Below are 16012 nucleotides of genomic sequence, written 5' to 3'. Positions count from 1 at the left end.
TCCAGCTGTGCTAGACACATCACTCTCCCTCAGCTCTGGATCTTCTGCCTCCTCACCTCAGACCTTCCGATGTGCAGTTCTCAGCCTTTCCCCAGTGAATTGCTCCCTGAAGGTTGATTATCATCATGGCTGACACAATTAATTGAAGCTGCACTGGCCAAATCTTCTACCAAAAGCATCCCCATGCTCTTAGAACAAGAGAATACTTGGTCCTACTGCACCAAGCAGGAGGACAGTATGAGTAATTAATGCTAAGAAACGAAACAGAAGGTTACAACTGAAAAAACCCGCCCAAACCCCAGGATATTGGGCTGAACACAGATCTGCTGCAAAAATAGTGTGTGTGTTTCCATCAGTATCCAGGGATGACATATATTGCTGAGAAGGGCAATGGGGAAATCAAGATGTAGCCCTAAACAGTACATGGGAGCTCCCTCCTGGAGGAAAAGGGGAGGCAGAACTAGGGGGAAAAATTATTCTCATGCTTCAAGAATTTTTTCTGGATTCCTTGGGGTGTGTCAGGCTCACAGCATGCCAGCAGCTGGAAAGTGCACACTGTGAATGCTCTCCTTTGCCATAACCTCCCACTGCTAATCGGACAAATAAAGGACCTTCACTTCATCTGACTTACTCAGTAGTGCTATTGGAATATCCCTCTTGAATTGTAAAGTCACTGCCCAAAGGGCTCTCAGCCTGGGGAAAAAGGTGTTGTCCACTAGATCAAAACACTGGGATCTCTTTTAGATGAGTACCTTTAGGTGTTGAGAACAGGAATGACTGAAGAAGGCATTCACTGCTGTTCCTCTTTATATTCCATTTCAGCCTTAATTCAGAATGATGGAAATGTGTCTGCCTGACTTAGGGGCAGATCCCAAGTCTGGATACTCATAGAAGATCCTCAAATTGGCTGCCTGCTGGCACTGGAAAACTTGTGATTTTTGCTAGCACCCGTGATCTCTAACACAAGCAGCAAAAGCAAATTGAAAAAAAACCACAACCAAAACCACATTTAGTCTGAGAACTAAACAGATAAATAAAGAGCAGATTAAATGTAAAAAAATGTGCCAGGTCGAAATATCAGACAGATCTATGTCCTTTGCACATCAAAGGCTGCAATACCCTGAAAGGCAACAGCCACCCCAATTCTATTTAACCTTGGTAATGAGGAGAGGAATTCAGGTGTGACTTACGCAGGTGAGTTAAACCACAAACCAAGAGCTGTTCCACACTTGGAGTAAAGTGATTAGTAAAAACCCAAGTGCTGGAGGAGAGGCGCACAGGATCCACAGGGGTTTCACAGGTGGGTGCTGGTTCTTTCTGAAGTCCACGATCACTTGGAGCAGTGACAAGAGGATGGGAGCACTGAGGAGCTTCCTGACTGCATTCTTGAATCCTCCTAAAAAGACTTGCCTCCTCAGGATCGCTCTAATCTATAACCAGAGCACAGGAGGTATAGCTAAAGGATGCTAAAGGATGCTCAGGACAGATAAAAGGAGGAATTTCAGTTCAGGAATTTGTAAACAGAGGGCTGAGAAACAGAGTTAAGTATAAAGCTGAATCAGACTGAGGTCCTCCACAACTGCCTGCATGTGAGCAGGAGGCTCACAGGGTCACCACTCTCATTAGGGAGTGCATGACACCCTCTGTGTTTGTTCTTGTGTCCGTCCTTCCACGCACACCTTCCAGTTTAAGGAAGAGAGAGACCACATGCTAACACAGGCCCAATCCCAATGGTCTATGGCACTCCTGCCAACCCCAGCACCAACACTGCCGAGGAATGACCAGGCAGCAGAACCTGGGGCTGTGGTGTGCCAAAGTGACGCTGCTGGGGTGTGTAATGGGCTGCACATGTGTTGTCTGCTTTGTGTGTGTGTGTGAGTGGGCATGAGACATGCCTCAGCCTTCATGGTTTTGAATGACTTTCTTCTGCTTTGGCCAGCATGGGAAGGCTGCCTCCCACTGCTCACCACAGCCTCTCCCCCCTCCCTGGCTGCTGCAAACCTTTCAGCTGCATCCATCGAACCCACGCGAATATTAAAGCTGTTAAATTGATGGGCTGAGTAAATAGGATTAGCTCCTTGTGCCCAAGGGGGGAGGCCACTGCTTGCACAGACTAATAGGGAGGCAGGGGGGAAGGCTGAGGAGGAGAGGGCTGCTTTCAAGCCAACAAGAATATGCTATCTGGGAGGTACACGGATAGCTTCCAATCTGCCCCTGATTGGATTAGACATGCTCCTAAATGTGAAGTGCCTATACAAGTCTGGGGCTTAGCTGGTGCCGGGCTGCTGAGAACCTGCCGAGGTGCTCCCCAAGGATTGCTGCCACCCCAGCAGGCCCTGGAGACGTCTGACTGTCAGGGGGCAGAAAGCCCCTGCTGCTGGGCCCTGTCTCGCCCACCGTCCCAGGCGTCGGATCTTTAACCCGCTCCCGTGAAAGCTGAGATCTTTTGCCTCCATCTGTTCACATGGGATGGCTTTACAATTCCCCTCTAACCTACCAAAGGGAAGCGTGAAGTGATCTCTTGCTGCCTGGTGGAAGGAAATCTCTCCCTCCCGCCATCTCCCCCTCCTCTTTTTTCTCTTCCAGATGAAGAATTTGAATGTCTTCATGGTCTGTTTAAAATATAAAGTGAGTTCTTGACACATTTTTTGAAGCCGTGCTTGTCTTGGCATTGATTATTGTCACTAACAGTGATGTGAGCCAAATGCTTTCCTTTTTCCCCAAGCTTTGGTAATATTTCCAAGAACTTTGGCTGCTTTTTTGCAAAGTTAGTTCCAGAACCAAAATACTAATAAAGAAGTTTACACCTAGCCTGTTATGTAGGATAGCAGGGAACGGCAGTGGCTTAGTTAGACCTTTCTTGGGTTCATAGAAGAATAGCTCCAAATATTTTTAATTGGAACAGAAAAAATCTGAGCAAAAATATTGTAGTTGCTGAACAGAGGAAAAGTGTACAACTGTGATAATTGGGGTTTATTCCATGGATATTGTCCTTTACTTATTTTCTAGTCACAGGGAAAATATTGGTGAGGACAATCTTTGTTTAACACCTATTTTGACAGTAGTTAGCCAGCACTCTGATGTCCATGCACTCACTCTAAATTAAACACTGTCCTTGTTTTTGAAACAGATGCTTGCCCTGATATTCTATAGAGGTAAAAGTTACACATTTTATTTTCTTTTTTCCTTATTTTTGTTTATTCTGGCTGGAGATAGCAGTAACTCACCTGTGAGGTCTAAGCTGCAACAATAATGTAGATTAATAGAAATAGCTGAGAAAAATACAGGAAGAACCATGAGCTCTGTAGCCTGATGCAAAAACTATTCCTGTTTTAGCCAGAGAGATAAAAAGGAACAAGGAAGTGGTTTCACCTCAAGAAGTGAGTTGTGGAGCCAGAATTCTGGTCCTGGTGCTGGTACTGACTCCTAACCTGCTGCTCTTGGTACTTATCCTGGTAAAGGCAGGTAAAAGTGTGAGGCAGGAATAGAGCAATGGGAACACCCGGAATGGAACTGCAGCATTTATCTCTGCAGGAAAGGTCTAGGCTTCCTTACCATCACCCAAAAGCTGACTGAGAAATACGTCTAGACTTCAGGGGGACATTTGTGTCAGAATAATACCCAGCTATGAATACAGCTGTGATACATCACATAGATACTCTCAGTAAATGATGTCATAAATAGGATGCAAGAACATCCATCGGTGTTAGACACCCCGTTTCCCCCCAGCCCAGCCCACATGAACACCTGAGAACATTAATTATCTCCCTATTAATTTAGGAGTTGTGGTGACAACATGTTTGGTTGTGTTTCCCATTAGGCTTGGGGGTATCTTGAGGGGGCCTGATTGCATTATCTTGCATTGGAAATTGAATTGCTGTGTCCAGTGCCCTTGAACTACTGTGTAAATTAAAATTTCTGTCTAGCAGGCAATGGCATCCTTCACCTTCCCCTGGAATAACTGGATATTAACACACACTCTTCATAGGAGATGAAATTCCCCTTCTTTTCCATATTTGTATTAGGGTTAATTTTAACTGATAAGTTAATACAAGTGAATGCAGAAAATTGATGCTTTCTGTAAAATGTGTGTTTCTCAGCCCTCCCCAGCCAGCATCAGTCTTGGCCATCCTTCCCTATCTGTGTCACTCCCCTCAGTCTCACCCCCTGCAACAGATACATCACTCTACAGCAGGCAGAGGTGCATGCCTGCACAACAGGATGTTTGCTTACCCAAATTCCTCTGTGTGTTCCTGACACCATCAAGGCTCCCTGCTTCTTTCTGGGCACTGAAACCACTGAATGCTCTGCTAGTTCCAAATCAACTTTCTGACTCCACCCAGCTTCTTCTGTCTTAGCAGAATTCCCATTTCTTTGCTTGAATAGCACCAAAAGGACCTTGAAGTTCCCCTGAGTTGACTCATTTTTCTTCCTTTTCTGGCCTCATTAAAGCTGTTCTTGATTTTATCACTTCTTCCTGCACTCCTGCACTTGAATGTTGTGTAATTATATCAGATAACCTATTCAAACAAAGGAAGGGGAAATTAGAGATGGAAAGGCTTCTTTAGATAGAGGAGACAAGCCCCACTCCCTTGGGAAGAGGGCAGGAAAGGACCATGCACTCCTCACTCACCCAAATGACATGGGGATCATGCCTCCCTTGAGATCCAGCTACACTTTCAGACCTCACTGCTAGGAAGAATTCCCTGATCCTTTACTTAACAGTTCCACTGCTTATTTCCTTGGCCCACATCTAGTTTTGCCCTTCACCACTCAAAATAATTTCTAAAGCTTCATTTTTCACATTTTGTTGTTAAGAAAAGTGACACTACGTAGGGTTAAATGACTGCTGGATACCCACAGTACTTAAGACAGATAGGGATCTCTTGGACACTTAAATTTGCTCATTGAAATCCCAGAAAACATGTCCTAAAATTCATTCCCAAAACTCACCAAGTACCACCTTAATTAAACATCTGAATTAGCCTTTCTGCCCCCATGTCTTTAGTGTGGCTGAGCCCCAAACTGTAGCTCATATGCAGTTGATATAAGGCTTGTGCTATGCACAAAAGTCACTGACTTCCTGAGCTGGGTCTCAGGCTTCCTGCCATTCATTTTGGGAGGTTTAGGATTCAAGCAGCCATTCAAGCAGTCTGCTCTTTGCTCAGCCACACTGAGGTGACCTCAGGACATGGCACTGCTCTCCACCAGGTGGCTGAAAGGTCCAGCACAGCCTGGCCAAGTCCCCCCTGGTTGTTGAGTCACTCTTGGCTGGCTCTGTGGATCCCTGCCAGGGCCACCTGAACTGCTCCTGCTCTCCTGGCCAGGCACTGCTGCCTCCTGCTCCTCAGCCTTCACATTCCACACTGCTGCAAGCACGTGAACAATGCACGGCATCCCTCGGGTTGTTCCCACCCGGCCTCCCTGCTTTTACTGGAAATGAAAGCCTTTGCTGGAGGAGGAAATCCTTGGAGATCCAAGTACAGGTTCCCTCGACTGGCTGCTGTTAAGAATAAAAGATCTGAGAGCTATTTCCATTCCCAGTTGCGTAACACAAAGCAAGCCACTTAACCTTTCCATGCCTTATTTTCCCTCTGGATGAACTGAGACGTAGTATGCCACATTTTTTGGGGAATGCTGTGGTGTAATACCAGGGGAGGCCTTCAGATGCCTCTGAAGGCTGCAACTGACCCATACATAAGCTGGCTGCCATCCTATGGGCTATGAAAGACCCACAAGAGGGATGGAGCAGCTCTGCTGTGAGGAAAGGCTGAGAGGATTGGGATTGTTCAGCCTGGAGAGGAGAAGGCTTTGCGTGACTTTATTGTGGTCGTCAGTACCAGAAAGGAGCCTACAGGAAAGATGGAGAGAGACTATTGACAAGGGCCTGGAGTGACAGGGCAAGGGGCAATGGCTTCATTCAAAGTATGTTTAGTTTAGATATAAAGAAGAAATTGTTCCCTGTGAGGGTGGTAAGGCCCTGGCACAGGTTGCCCAGAGAAGCTGTGGCTGCCCCATCCCTGGAAGTGTCCATGGCCAGGTTGGATGGGGCTCTGAGCAACCTGGGATAGTAGGAGGTGTCCCTGCCCATGGCAGGGGGTTGGAACTGGACAATCTTTAAGGTTACTTCCAACTTAAACCATTCTATGATTCTATGACTCTGTGTCTATTTTGCCCTTATCACCCTGGAGTCTCTCAGCACTGAATGCTTTCCAAATTCCACCCTCCTGCTGAGTAGCTTGATTTCTGAGTATTTTCTCCCAGATGTTTGAGAATCTTATTTTTGCTGAACAGTATTTCCAGCTCCCTCTGTACTGTTTGTCCATCCCCACCACTGTGCAGTTGTATAATATGCCAACATTTTGATCTTCTTACTCATGTCAGCTAGCAATTACTTGCAGGAGTTTCAGCAGCTCAATCTGTCTCTCCATTTCCATTCTGTACTGTAAGAGCCTTGTAGTACTGTTTATCCCCCCCACACCTCTTTATAGATACAGATAAAACTGATTTTAACAGCAGTCCAACTCTGACCTCTATCAGACTCCTGTACACTCTCAGACCTACCCCTTGCACAGCAACTTTCAGTTCCCTCTACATATCTGGCTCCCCAGCTAGGCTGAATTTAGCTTTCACATTTCATTTCAAGGCTCTGCCTCTCCTGCATCTTTGTTCATTAATTAAGTGAACAGGCTTGGACAGGTTTATCTAAAAGGCTGAGGCTTTGAAATTTGTCCTTCTATTATGAGTTTTGCATGATTTTAAAGCTCACAGGTGAGGCTTTCTTTGGGATTTGTCAAGGAGAAATAGGCCCACAAAGTGTTTCCTATAGCTAGCCAAAATGCAGAGGGACTGGTTTTATGGGTACATATTCTCACTGCAAGAGGCAGCAAGACAGAGTGTTCACAGAATCACAGAATCATTTAGGCTGGAAAAGATCTCCCAAGATCATCGAGTCCAACCTGTGACCAATCACCACCATGTCAACCAGACCAGAGCACTGAGTCTTGAACACCTCCGGGGATGGTGACTCCACCACCCACTGGGCAGCCTGTTCCAATGCTCAGAAACCCTTTCAGTGAAGAAAATATCCAGCCTGAATCTCCCCTGGCACAGCTTGAAATCATTTCCCCTTGTCCTGTCCCTTGCTCCCTAGGAGCAGAGCCTGACCCGCCCTTGGCTGCACCCTCCTGTCAGGAAGCTGTGGAGAGCAAGCTGGTCCCCCCTGGGCCTCCTTTCTCCAGGCTGAACCCCTCCAGCTCATGTTCAGCAGCTGTTGTTTAGAACCCCCAGGTCCTTTTCATCTGAGGCAAAGTTCTAGGATGGGTAACCATGGGATGGATAAGTTTGCAGTGCAACTGCACCTCCCCAGCAAGTACACACATCCACGCTTGCTTCACTCCGTGACGAAGAAGCAAAACTGCATTGCCGTCCCAGAGGGTGCTCTGGGATAACAGCAGGACACAGCAGATTGCAGCCGGGTGTGATGGAAGCTCAAGCTCAGCCCTTTCGATAAGGTCTTCCATCCCTGCAGGGATGTTGCTGCCTGTTTTGAGCTTCCCCTCCCCCCTCCCAAAGACATGTGCTCATAGCTCCTTTGTTCCAAGCGCGGGCAAAGCCAAATGTAACTCAGACTCTTCAGCAGTGTCTGATTGGCCGCTCACCCCGGGTCCGCCCCCAGTCCTCCGCTTTGCCCTTCTCCTAATAAAAGATGGTCGAGGGGAGGCAAACGCTCTCTCTCAGCTCAGCTACTTTCCTGTAAACATCTCTGGTCGTCTGTCTCATTTGAAGGCTTCTAACTGCAGGGAATTGAGCGAGCAGGGAGCTATATTTCTCCCTCTTTGCTTCTGCTGATGGTATTTGCTCTGCAGCTGATTCAGGTACCGATTTTAGAGCTACTGAAGTGCTAGATTGCCCGTGCTACCTCTCAAGGCTGCTCGAGGCTTTCTAAGGCATTGAAATACAAGCGCTAGCCGGTATAAAGCTGAAAAGATACCTTCCGCACAGGGATGCATCCCTCCGCTGCTCTGCCCCTGGACTGGAAGCACACAAAGCAGTGTCCGGCTGGCTGAGGCTGTGGCAGAACTCAGGGAGCAGGGACGGCGCCGGTTCCCGTCGTTCGTGCGGATGCTGTGGGAGGCAGTGCCCGGCGGGACGGTACCCAGCAGAGGGCAGCGGTGCCCGCGCTACCGCAGCCGCCCTACCCGCGCCTTTCCCCCACACTAACCCCCCCAAAAAACACCCTGCATTGCCTCTAGGCTGGCAAACAGCCCGCACGTGTAAACCTGCTCTCCTTCCCTTTGCAGCTGTAATCTCGACCACCCAAGCATCGACATCTGCCAGCGCTTGCTGACCACCAGCTGGGGTCATGGCTCATGGCTGTACAATCACAACATCACGGAATGGCCTGGTTTAGAAAGGACCTTAGAGATCATCTCATTCCAATCCCCTGCCGTGGGCAGGGACACCTTCTGCTAGACCAAGTTGCTCAGAGCCCCATCTAACCCGGCTTAAGTCCTCCTGTCACTTGAACAGCCAAGTGTAAGAAAGCTCTAGGATGGAAGAAGATACAGTGGGAGTACTTCTAAATGCTATCCCCCCTTCTGGGAAAATTGGTTTTCTCAGGGTAAAAAATAAAACTGTGACCTAGTGGTTAATTTACATGCAGAGGAGTCAGGAGTCAATTTTTATGTGGTTTGAACCGGTTCATTCATATCTAATTAAAACAGTAAGGGGAGGACGGCTCATTTTATGCTCAGTTAATCAAAAGACTGCAGAAGCTACTTCTTTTCCTCTGGGGATACTGATAACTGTGGGATTCAGCCCTATTGAATTAGGTTGGTTAAACTGTTCCTCTCCAAAATCCCTGAAGCTTAAATCTCCTTGAAGTCTTATTCCAACCCTGAAATACATCTGATGCCAGCCCTCAAACCCATCTATATTTTGGCACGTTACAGATGACTGTCCCTGCCTGGGTTAGAAGGGACCTTAAAGATCATCCAGTTCCCACCCCCCTACCATGGGCAGGGACAGCTCCCATTATCCCAGGTTGCTCCAAGCCCCATCCAGCCTGGCCTTGGATGGGGCAGCCACAGCTTCTCTGGGCAACCTGTGCCAGGGCCTCCCCACCCTCACAGGGAAGAATTTCTTCCTAATATCCAATCTAAACCTACTCTCTGTCAGTTTGAAATAGACATATCAATACATATCAATATTGGGATATTCAGAACTTGGCTAGAGAAGACTCTGAAAAAATTTTTTGAGACAGAAATTAGCTCATCTCTAAGTGGGGATTTGGACTTCACAGATGTCTGTGAACCTCAGTTATTCTGTCACTTTCTGAATTTATGGCTCAGACCCTACTATTCAGGTGTATGCTAGATATTCCATGCAGGAAGGAGGTGGTGAGAAGGACCTTCAGCCCTTCCCACCCTTTCTGTCCAGTCTCCTCGGGCTCACAGTGTAGCCAAGTAAGCACTGAAATCCACTTCCCTGTTAAACAGCTCTGCCTTTTGTGATCCTCTTCCAGGACAGGGAACTCAAGGTGCTCCTTCATAAAATACTGACATGTTGCTATTCTTATTCTCCTGGAGCTGGACTTGATGATCCTTGTGAGTCCTTTCCAACTCAGGATATTCTATGTTTCTATGATTCTAGTTGGATGGGAACCATATGTCATGTTGTAAATGAGGATCTTGGGGTGCTTCTACAAATCTTCAAGGATGAGTTGTCTTGCCAGACAGGCCAGCAGTAATTTCCTATTGACAGAAGCAAAAAAAAAAAATCAAGATCTTAGGGTCTTATAATGACAAATTGTCATTTCTTATAACCTATAACACAGAACAATAAATCCTTAATCACTGGTAAAACTTTGTCTTCAGAAAGATAAAAAAAAACAACTTTAGAGGTGCCCAACTTGTCTGTTTCTTCTAATGATACCATCTGGGCTTATAAAGGGGATTTTCCTTCCCTATAAAACTGACCTCACTTATAAAGACAATCACATGCAAAGCAGCAGAAGTGATCAGTAGACCAAAGTAAACTGATTAACTGAACTGATGAAAAACGGGCTCTAAATTTCACTATATTTTCTTAAAAGCTGCTTGTCACAAGCATATGCCAACAGCTTAGTAGAAATAGTTACAGAATCACAGGACCTCCTTCTGCTTTCCCATCAGAGCAGTTCTGAAGTAATTCCACTGAAGTGAGCAGAGTTACACTGATGTGAGATCACAATCAGTCAGAAATGGAAAATTCCTAATAGCTTATCCAGTTCATAACCCTAGGGCCAGGGTACAGTTATTCCTTGCACTAAAACCGCATTTAATTCTTCTAAATATGAATAGTGGAAAATGGTGCTTAGGAGGTGTTTTGGTCACTTGGTGGGGTTTCTTTAATTCCTCATCCAATTTCTCTTCTTGGGAAAATCTTTGTTTTTGACTGAAAGCCAAAACCTTAGCTACATTGCCCAATAAATGAAATATGGAACAAAATGGATATGCCACGTTATGAGAGTGTAATTCTGGGTGCCTCATGTGCCCGTCCTCCACCCTGTGCTGGTTGTGCATTCTCATTAGGCTGGTGACACATGGAGGCTTTAGTCAACTTAATGTAAAGACCAAGCAACAGGGCAATGCCAGACACATTGGGGTGTCACCTCCAGGGCTCTCCAGCAGAATTCTTTGTGTGTAGCATTGGGTTAACCCATGGCACAGCATCTATCCTTTTGTCAGAAGCATTTCTGCTTTCCAGTGAAATGTCTAAACATTCTGTAGCAGGAAGATCTTCCTCGGTGGATCCACTCTTCTGTGAGATCTGCTCTGTTCGAAACAGCTTTTCCTGCCAAAGAACAATTTCAATAGAAACATTTTAATCAGACCTCGTGGTAAAGAAGTTTCAAACAAAAAATAAACTTTTTTTTTTTTTTTTTATCCTAGTAATACCTAATTATATCTATTTGGTTGTTTTCAGGCACAATAGCATTGCTGATGTGTCTGACACAGGAACACTGAATTTGGAGAATGTCCCTTTACTCTCTCCTTGCTTGCTTAGCACCAGAGGTGTTTCCCAAGAGCCATTTCTGTAGAGGCACCTGGGGCATCCCATGGTTGGTGTGCATTGCTTCCTGCATGTAAAGGGGTCCATACTAGCTGCTCTGGAAAAAGCTTAGATGCTAAACAAGGTTTCAAAAATAAGTTTTTATGAAAAAACCATTTGTCTTCCACCTTTAAAAGCTGGGGTCTAAAAGCAATCTGCTTGTGCAAGTCCTTGCTGAAGCGTGTGAGATAAATGTGACAGTAAATCACACAAGCCACTAAGCAGAGCCTGATACCATTTCCCTGTGAACGAAAAGCAGTAAGAAATCTCACAGCTGCTGTTCCTGCCCTTCAGCAACTTTTAATTTTTATTGATTGACATGACACCTACGCGTCACATCATCCACAAGAGGCATCAGGTCTGTTTCAGGAAAGGCAAATTATTTGGTATTGTCAACAGCTGGCAGAGGCCACCAGGAACTGCTTCTTCATTCATTTGTTTTTCTCAGACACCTATAAAGAGCTGTCATCACATATCAAACGAAGCAAGTATCGGGCAGCATGTGTGTCTCAATGCTGGCACACAGCCTCCATCGCTGGGAGGCATGAACTGAGGCATGTCAGCCATGGCAAGTGAGCAAAGCGGGGACAAAGTGAGTCCTGGGGCAGTTTGGGGCACCTCAATATAAGAAAAATATAAAGTTATTAGAGAGTGTCCAAGAGAGGGCTACAAAGATGCTGAAGGGTCTGGAGGTGAAGCTACACAAGGAGCACTTGGTCTGTTCAGCTGGAGAAGACTGAGGTCAGAGCTCACAGCAGTTCTGCAGCTTCCTCACCTGGGGAAGGGGAGGGGCAGGCCCTGATCTCTGCTCTGTGTGACCAGGGACAGGACCTGAGGGAACGGCTGGAGCTGTGTCAGGGGAGGGTTAGGCTGGATATGAAGAAAAAGTTCTTCTCCTAGAGGATAGTGGGGTACTGAATAGACTCCCCCAGGAATGGTCACAGCCCCAAGGCTGCCAGAGCTCCAGGAATGCTTGGACATAGTTCTCAGGCACAGGGTGGGATTGTTGGGGTGTCTGTGCAGGGTCAGGAGTTGGACTGAATGATCCTTGAGAGTCCCTTCCAGTTATGGATATTCTGTGATTCTAAAGTGAGTTCAAGCACAAACTTTTCAGAGTTGGTTGCCTTCAAAAATCACTGTTGCGGTGGATGGAATAGCAAGAGGACATGGTGAAGAGTTTGGACCTTCTGAGACCAGGTACTCTGCCTCAGGAGAAGCTATCTGTGCTGAAGGCTGTTGCCTCAGTGAGGCTAATACTTGCACTTCACTGCGAACTGATGTGCAAAAGGACTTTGCATGATTGCAAAGTATTATTTGCCCTGAGATAAACTGGGCTGTGAGACATATGATGCTCTCTTTACCTATGCAGATTCCTGATTAACAGTTGTGGAAGTACTGCCATGTGTGAGCAGGATGACCAGGATATCCCTTGATATGCATAAAAGAGGCATATGAAAAAAGTTTTGCAATGTGCGTGCAAGCCATTTTGGCCAATATTAAAGCCAAAAAGCCACATGAGATACTGCATCTCCTCACTGATGCATTGTGCTGCAGTAGTGAAGAATGAAGCATTTCACTGGGGTAACAGGGAGCTGGAGGTGAGTGAAATACATTTTCCACACTGGAACATGGTCAAGATAGTGGGTAAATGCCACTGCTGCTGAGGAAGGACCTCAGACATTTCTGAAACCATCACTGGTTGGGAGTTTGGTTTCTCGGTTGTGTCCCAAACCCAGCAGCTTGAGCAGCACAGTCCCCCTTAGCACCCCTTGACTCAGCCCTGACTCAGAGGGAAGAATTCTGCCCACTGAGTCACCAGCCCAGCCTCCTCCAGCTCTGCCTCCTTCTTCTGGTGATCCACTCAAGCCCAAACCTGCGCAGCAGATGGGAGCTGACAGGGCTGAGCCCCGAGCAGGATGGATGGCACAGAACAAAGCCTTGGCAGTGCCAACACATCCAGGTGACCCACAGGAGAGCTGTGTTTAGGGGGTCTGCTGTGGGATTTATGGGATGGACACCATGCTCACCTCAAGGAGAGCTCACTCTGGATGTTCACTCTGCTCTCTGGGGCCTCCACAAACATGGCCTGCGTGCTTTGGACAGATTGCTGAGTCCAAGCTCATGCCCTGCAAGGGCAGGACTGAAGAGCCTGAAGAATGTTACTGTCTCCCACCCACCACCTCTGGAAATGTCTGAGCCTCCCAGAAAAGATGAGAAAAAGCACAAAACGCACGCTATGTTTGATCTGGACTGTGCTTAGCCTATCTCTTTTCCTTGAAACTATACTCAACTCATTTTGGGGTAGTGAGAAGGGAGCTTTCACTAGAAATAGAAGATCTATAATTAACACATGGTCCTAACACAGAATTGCAGCAGCCTCTCAAAGTTAGTAAACTTTGCTTGGAAGTGCATTCCAAGTTTTATCAGATTTCTCTCATCTGCAGAAACAGAACTTTCTAAATCTGTTGTACTTGCATGTCCAACAGACTGGACCCAGTTACATACTTTAGTTTTATGATTAAAAAAATCCTCCACTGACACACATCATGCATATGTAAGTAATTTGAAGTCTTCAAGTACTAACCCTTCCCAGCCTGAAGCAGGGGCAAATTCCTTCTCTCTTCTCACAAGCCTGCTACCATTATGCAAGCTTTCATTCTGAAACCCAAACTCATGTGAAAAACACCCAGGTTAGTGAATCTGAAACACAGCCTAAGCAACCCAAATGAAAATGTTGTGTGTCTGTTAACCCATTCTTTGTTTCTCCTCTCAGGGGCAGGCTGCTTATTCTCCCAGCAACCCAGCTCATCCTGCCATTTATGAAGTTTTTTGCAGGTACAATGCCCTGCACACTTGAACCTGTATAACCTGTATCTTTCCATGTCTCCAAGGAGGAATGTGGCTGAAGTTCAGCAAGGGCAAATGCCGGATTCTGCACCTGGGGAGGAATAACCCCAGGCACCAGCACAGGCTGGGGGTGACCTGCTGGCCAGCAGCTCTGCTGAGAAGGACCTGGAGGTCCTGGTGGACAACAGGCTGTCTGTGAGCCAGCAGTGACCTGAGGGACAAGAAGGCCAGGGCTGTCCTGGGGTGCACTGGGAAGAGCAGTGCCAGCAGGTCAGGAAGTGATCCTGCCCCTCTGCCCGGCCCTGGGAGGCACATGTGGAGTGCTGTGTCCAGTCCTGGCATCCTCAGGACAGGAGGGACAGGGAGGTCTTAGAAAGGGGCCAGCGGAGGCTGCAGAGATGATTTAGTGCCGGAAACATCCCTGACAGGGAAAGGCTGAGGGAGCTGGGGCTGTTCAGCCTGGAGAGGAGCCCCAGCTGAGAGGGGCCCTCAGCCCTGGGTGTCCCTGTGTGCAGGGAGGGCTCCAAGCAGGGCCCAGGCTCTGCTCCGGGGGGCCCAGCCATGGCACCAGAGGAATGGGCAGGGACTGATCCCAGGAAATTCCACCTGGACAGGAGGCAGAACTTCTGTCCTGTGCAGTGACTGAGCACTGAACAGATTATCCAGAGAGGGTGTGAAGTCTCCCTCACTGGGGATATTCCAGAACCATCTGGACACAATCCTGTGCCCTGTGCTCTGGGATGGCCCTGCTGGAGCAGGGAGGTGAGACCATATGACCCTCTGTGGTCCCTTCCAACCTGACCCATCCTGGGATTCTGTGATTCTGTAGAATGAAGTTTCCTTGATCTTCACAACTATTTTTTCTGTATTTCTCAATGTATGGCCACGAGCAGTGACCTCAGATCCTGCAAGTGGTGCTTTGCTACCCAGCTCCCCTCAGGCCCAATGCTTCTGCTGCTGCTGCGTGGTGATCTCCACATGAGAAAGCTTGTGGGACAAGTTTCAAGTGATGGAAGATGAAGAATAAAGTGGGGTTGAAGCCTGCAGTAGTCCAGAGTCTAAGAGAATCCAGGAAGATTGAAAACAGAGTATCACAGCAGTAGAAGGAACAATAGTCTGACCACAGAATAGGATGAAAGAAACATCAGATCTATTAAAGAATTAATCAATATTTCTGCCTTTAGTTTTTCGCACACATAAAATTAATAGAATAATATTTACTTTTTAATCTCTTGTAGTATTGTGATTAAAAATTGCTTATGGTTTTTAAAGCCCTATGGAGTATGTGGTATTCAGAGATACAGGTGGGAAAGACTGCCAACATACATTAATATCCAGAGAGAAGACAAGGAAATGAAAGCACAGGTATTAAAGGTGCCAGAAAGAACTAAAGATGGAAGCAGGAAGGAACAAAGATTATTAGAGATATCTAACTGCTGGACAAGAAAGGGAGGGGAGGAATATGACATGGAAAAGATAAAGGAAAGATAAGTTCTCATGAAGATAAATGGACAGAAAAAGAACAGTAACAAATATGAATAAAGAGAAAAAACAGTGAGGGAAGAACTGATGAAGATGAAAGCACTGGTTTCCCTTAGTAGGACTGGTTACCATGTAAGTACCAGCAAGTGGGCTGCACATGAGAAGGAGAGGGCAGAAAACAGAAAAATGGAAGAAGCAGGAAAGCAGATTAACAGGAAAAAAGATGTAAGCTGAGCCTAACATTTTAATGATGTTTAAAAATTATTTTGTCAGTAGCTGTGGTTTTCTTTGGGGAACCAATATTTTTTGTTAAAAAGAATTCCCCACAAAAATCTTCAGTGTTGGTCAAAAAGAAGAACATAAAACCTAAGCTTGGTAACCCAAAACCTTTCTGCATTATACTTAAAACTTCCATGTTTTTAGAGTTTTTAATGAAAACTTGATGTTTCTGTGGGAAAATCATCACTTCCCAGACACATCTATTTTTAGGCCTGTGTTCTCAATTATCCTGGTACTCATTCGAAGCAGCACAGCAACAGGGTGTGTCAAAGGGTTACAAGGGAGCCTGCCTGGCATTAAAAACCCACAC

At 46.5% G+C, this 16012-nt stretch overlaps 1 long non-coding RNA gene across 1 annotated transcript in view; it reads right to left on the bottom strand.

The window, feature by feature from the left end:
• Nucleotides 1–9116: 9116 nt before the first annotated feature.
• Nucleotides 9117–16012, bottom strand: part of LOC116443374 — a 28854-nt gene continuing 21958 nt past the window's right edge. The window contains exons 3-4 of the long non-coding RNA XR_004239846.1: nucleotides 10655–10836; nucleotides 9117–9755 (exon numbers count right to left, since the gene is read on the bottom strand). This is a non-coding gene — a long non-coding RNA (uncharacterized LOC116443374). The remainder of the gene's footprint in view (nucleotides 9756–10654; nucleotides 10837–16012) is intronic.

This window comes from Corvus moneduloides, chromosome 4 (genome assembly GCF_009650955.1).
Source record: "Corvus moneduloides isolate bCorMon1 chromosome 4, bCorMon1.pri, whole genome shotgun sequence".
Taxonomy (NCBI): Eukaryota; Metazoa; Chordata; class Aves; order Passeriformes; family Corvidae; genus Corvus; species Corvus moneduloides.
Note: the sequence above shows the minus strand (reverse complement) of the source record. Positions and strands in the feature narration are given on the sequence as shown.